At 34.8% G+C, this 5,891-nt stretch overlaps 1 non-coding gene across 1 annotated transcript; it reads right to left on the bottom strand.

The window, feature by feature from the left end:
• Positions 1-970: 970 nt before the first annotated feature.
• Positions 971-1,080, bottom strand: LOC126010705 (U6 spliceosomal RNA). The gene has a single exon (XR_007496718.1). It is a non-coding gene; the product is annotated as a U6 spliceosomal RNA (small nuclear RNA).
• Positions 1,081-5,891: the final 4,811 nt, after the last annotated feature.

Here is a 5,891-nt window from a genome sequence, read left to right as displayed (position 1 = left end):
AACTTACCACAAACTGTGTAGCTAAAAATGTAGCAGCACCAAGCCAGGCAAGTGTGCAACTGCATATCACAATATTATCAACATCATCATCATCAACAACAACATCAATATGAAGGACAACAATCACAACTAAAACCAGGTGAAAAAATCATCAAAATAGTAAGAATGAGACAATAATATCCTAATCTCCTCCAGCAAGTGTAAACTGGTCCTCCTTTGTAGCCTCATTCAGTCTCCTTCTGGGTTCCACTATTCATCTGTGTTTTGGGGCCATCTAGGTTTGTGTTGGGGAGGGAATAGGAAGCCTACATCTTAATCCCTTCCATGAAAACAAACAGGGCTGTCTTTTCTTTTCTCAGTCTCCTTCCAGGTTCCAGCACCATTGCTGATTCCTAGTTTCCTGGGGACAGTCAGGCCTGTGTCAGGGCAGATACAGGGACATTCCTATCCTAATACCCTTCACCAAACAAGAAAGGGACATCCTTTCCAGACTTTCTTCAGCCTCCTTCTGAGTTCCAGTGCCATTACTAACCCTCCTTTCCATTAGTCCTCCTTTTTCCAAATCACAAGGATGCACTAAGTCATTTCAATTTATATCATAGACTCCATGGCAGATAGGATCTATCATTTCTTTCTCTTAGAAAATTTAGAGCTCAAAGACCAGCTGAAAAATCAATAAACTAGCATGCAGTATTTTTAATCATATTTAGACAACCTTGCTAGTTTAGAAAAATAACCTCTAAGAAGATATACTTTGAGCCACATTCATACAAACAATTCAATAGATCACTTTCTTAAACACCGTGATACTCCAGCACTCCAAGGCGCTAAATGCAAAGATCAATGGGGAAGCTAAAGAAGACTTCTACTGTAGGGGATATGGAGAAAATCCTGGCAAATCTCCAAGTACTCCAAAACACCTGAACTTTATAGAGAGGACCTAAAATCAAAACTTAATAGTTTACCAATGAAAATCAAGGAGTCACTAGCCTACAAAATTTGTGTCATTCTTGTGCAGGGGCCATGCTAATCTTCTCTGTATCATTCCAATTTTAGTATATGTGCTGCCAAAGCGAGCACACAAGCCTATGAAATTAAGAAGTCCATTCAGTGGTCCTCAAACTATGGCCCGCAGGCCACATGTTGTATTTGTATCTGTTTTGTTTCTTCATTGCAAAATAAGATATATGCAGTGTGCATAAGAATTCGTTCATAAGTTTTGTTTTTACTATAGTCAGACCCTCCAATGGTCTGAGGGACAGTGAACTGGCCCCTGTTTAAAAAGTTTGAGGACCCCTGATAGATAAACAATTAAACTAACTCTAAGAAGAACTCCCTCAAAAGACAAGATAATCCATACAAATGGAACTGAAGGAACTAAAACTCATGTTAGTGAAGCATAATAGTACAATTACACAGGTAGAAAATTGCATATATGAATTTGAACAAATTACAAGCCAGCAGTGATAAAAAAAAAAGTCAAAAAAAAAAAAAAAGAAAGGAGAGATAAAACTTTGGAAGAAAATGTAATGTACTTAATGAACAAAACAAGATATATAATCTACAAATTATAAGAATATCAGAAGGGGAAGAAAAAGGGTAAGGGAATGAAGGAACACATAGTGAGAAGGATAATAGCAGTGAACTTTCCCACTCTCTGAAAAGGGGCTGATGTATAAATCCAAGAAGCAAAAGAGTGAAAACAAAATAGACCCTAACAGAATAACACCAAGATTTATAGTAATCCAAATGTCAAAAATAAAGAGATAGACACTTAAAGAGCAGTAAAGGAGAAGTAAAATCTCAATTATAAAGGAAAAAGGCATAAGAATCAAACAAGATCTTCCACTTTAAATAATCTGGGAAAAAATAGTGGCATGACATATTCAAACTATTGAATGGTAGAAACTTTCAACCTAGAGTCCACTTCATAGCAAAACTCTCATTTCCATAGGAGGTATGGTTATAAATATTCCCAGACAAAAATGAACTCACAATATTTGAGCTAACCAAATGAACCCTAAGTGAATTACTCAAAGAGCAATTACACAAACCAATCCCCAATTGTAACAACAGCAACGCTACACAATCTAATGGCACAACAGTCCTTTCTGTCAATAGTTTCCTTAAATGTCAATGGACTAAATAAACTCTCCCATTAAAAACAAATACAGTTGTTTAGATTGATCAAGTGTCCAATCAACTGCCCTTTATAAAAGTCTATAATAATATTGTAATGCTTTTATCCATAGAAATAGGTGCAGAATGCTTTTGGAAGCCATTGACTCCGACTACAGTCTTTTGTTATAAGAAATTTTAATGTCTTATTTTTACTATGTCTATAACTCCTCTTGATCTTTTTGTCTACAGTGGTACTTGGAGATATAAGTTGATCACCCAGTTCCACATTGCAGTGCTATTCTATATTAGACTCAGATGACAATGCTCACCAAATAATGCCCTGATGAAAATTCTAATCTCATTTTATACTTGAATATTCCAGCTAATATAATATAATGTTTTGCTGCTGGCGGCTTCAGTCCAACAGTGCCAGAGGATTTCAATGAATCCTGCTTCAGGGAAGTGGGAATGCACAAACTGGCAGCGAAATAATATGAAGAAATGAGACCACAGTAAATATACAGGAAAACAAATTCTGGCAAGTGTGCTTCAAGCTAGGAGTTTTTTTTAAGGAGAATGACAGTCTTAGGTATAAAAGGAATTTCCACGTTGACAAAGGGCAAGAGTTTTAGAAAAAGAGAAACATTAGCAGAAGGCCTGTTGGATATACATAATAATCTAATTGACTAGGCAACTCAGGTGAAAAGGATCTATTTGAGAAGTCCTGAGTTAGAAGGGAGAAAGTTAATATATCAAAAAAGGGGAGACCATCTAACTGGTCTTAGGATTCTAAACCTGTGTAACAGGAACTACCAGACTTGGCAAGAAAAGTTGCCTTTGAGTAAAAGACCCAGGCCACAGAAATGTAAATTTTGTACCTGGCAAGAAGTTTCAATTGACACAAAGCTAAGTTTCTGACCAGGCTTTTTGATGTAAATAGGGTTGACAGAGAAAATAAAATTGCTTTGGTTGACACTTGACAATTTTAAGGGCAAAAAATTTGTTTGAGGCATAATTTGGCCTGTAAATATACAAGGGGTAAATAACATTTAGGCTGAATAATAAGAAGGGAATATAATGTCAGTAGCATGACATGTACTTCAGAATTAACTCTTTGGAAATTTCTCAACTCTCCACTCAGGAGTAAAGCTTTCACAGCAGGCCTTTTGATGAAAATTCCATGTGGTTATCAGTTATCAGTGTCAGGAACATTTATAAAATTCATCTGATGGACCTAATAAATCTCCCCTTTAATGAAGATAGAGAAATTATGTTTATATCCACATATAACAATGGAATATGCAACTGCGTGCCAAAAACTTTGGCTAAAGAGCTCATTAATTGAGTATGCCATTGTAATTTGTTTTCAATTTCAAGTAGTACACCATTATACCATAATGCTTATGATTTTAGATTGCTTTTAGGAAAGGAACCTGGATGTTCAAGACCTGCTAGATGATACTTAATGGAGTAGACTCCTCATTGACATAGCAGGTTTCTAGACTTATAAATTATGATAGTTTTTTATTTATATTTTATTTTAATTTTATTGTGAAAGTATGTTCATTTCTCATAATGAAAAAATAAGTGATAGTTTCTTAATAAGTTGATAGGCATTTATATTGTCTGCCATCATAGTTTTTTAGAATTTTCCAGACTTGGTTTGTGTACCATATGAATCCTATGTAAATTTTCTTCTACCATTCAATTCTTTTACCTTTTTTCTATTCAAAAATACCCAAAATTGAATTAAACAAACTTCCAAACTGAAGGAAATACTGCCATTTTAAATTGTGTTTACCTGAGCAATTGTTAAATTTCTAACAGCTGAATTTATTGTTTAAATTTTTTTTTCTGTTTCCTTACCTCTAGAATAGAAATGATAGTAATTTTGGGATACATTTCTCGGTGAAAATAGAAATAATAATCTTATTATGGAAGTGGGGAAGAAAATTTTTTAACAGAGGAAGGGCTAATTTTATTAATTTGCATGAAACAAACATAACTGACAAATTTGAAGAGATGGTTAAAGTTATTTTTAATTAAAGCAATGTGATTGAGATACCTTTTTTTTGAGGTTAACTTTTTTTAATTTTTTTTCTTTATTTAAACATCTTGATTATATATATGATTGTGATTAGGGTTCGGTCATGTAAAGAACACCCCCATCACCAGTGCAACATTCCCACCACCAATGTCCCAAATCTCCCTCCATCCCATCCCACCCCCACCTGTACTCTCGACAGGCTTTTCAGTTCCCTCATTCATTCACATGCTTATGTTAGTTCTCTGTGTAGTTATTTCTATAACTGCACTCACCACTCTTTGTGGTGAGCTTCATGAAATGAGCTGGAAGTTCCAAGCCCTCCTCTCATTGTCTCTGAGAATTGTTGCAAAAATGACTTTTATTTTTCTTAAAACCCATAGATGAGTGAGACCATTCTGCATCTCTCTCTCTCCCTCTGACTTATTTCACTCAGCATGATAGATTCCATGTACATCCATGTATAAGAAAATTTCATGACTTTATCTCTCCTGGTGGCTGCATAATATTCCACTTAATCCCATCAAAAATGGGGAGAAGAAATGAATAGACACTTTGATAAAAAAAAAAAAGAAATACAAATGGACAAAATGCTCCTCGTCACTAATCATCAGGGAGATGCAAATCAAAACAACAATGAGATACCACCTTACACCACGGAGATAGGTGCACATCACAAAGAATGAGAACAATCAGTGCTGTTGGGGCTGTGGAGAGAAAGGAACTCTTATCAACTGCTGGTGGGAATGCCGTCTAGTCCAACCTCTATGGAAAGCGATATGGAGATTCCTTCAAAATCTGGAAAGTGAGCTCCCATTCGACCCAGCTATTCCACTCCTAAGGATATATTCTAAGAACACAAGAATACAATACAAAAACCCCTTCCTCACACTTATATTTATTGCAGCCTATTCACAATAGCCAGGCTCTGGAAACAACCAAGATGCCCTTCAACAGATGAATGGCTAAAGAAACTATGGTACATATACACAATGGAAGAAAATTTTTATTTGTCTATAGGTCCCTATTTACTGAAGGCCCTCAAATTAAATATTGATATTTTATACTCAAGTTGTGTTATACCTCTAATCACAGTGACACTTTGACAGCCCCAAGAAGTAATCTTTATATACTTATAAACTTATGTTCTTGACATCACTAGCAATTTCTGAAACAAATCCCATAGTTCTATCTGAACTATATAATTGTGGTATAAATCTGCTTCTTATAGATGTGTATTTATTTAATTTACTCAAGTACAACTGTTAGAATATGCTTCAGTTTTATAGTCCTGTCATAGCTTCATAGTCTTTTCAATTATTTTCAGATCCTTTCTGACTTTACTGCATCCTCAGTAAAGTCACTGGCAACACAATTCTACTTAGGAAAATATTCATTTCTTTTTTCCCCATCATTAACAGTGACATTTATTTAGCTACTTTTATTAGGAAACTAAGTATTTTTCTTTTTTCTTTTTCTTTTATTTTCTCTTTTCTTTTTTATGTTTACCTTTTTGCTTTTATTATAAGTTCTTTTGCTGTGTAAAACTATTTTGTTTTTATTGATTATTACTTTTATTTTCTCTTCTTTCTCTATTTTTATTAAAAAAAAAACCTTCACCAGTGCAACATTCCCATCACCAATATCCCAAGTGTCCCTCCTGCCCACCTCACACTGGCCTGTGCTCTAGAGAGGCTTGCTACATTCCTCATTCAGTCACATTTTG

The sequence above is a fragment of the Suncus etruscus genome, chromosome 5 (assembly GCF_024139225.1).
Source record: "Suncus etruscus isolate mSunEtr1 chromosome 5, mSunEtr1.pri.cur, whole genome shotgun sequence".
NCBI classification, from domain to species: domain Eukaryota; kingdom Metazoa; phylum Chordata; class Mammalia; order Eulipotyphla; family Soricidae; genus Suncus; species Suncus etruscus.
The sequence above is the reverse complement of the archived record's forward strand: the minus strand, read 5'-3'. Positions and strand labels throughout refer to the sequence as shown.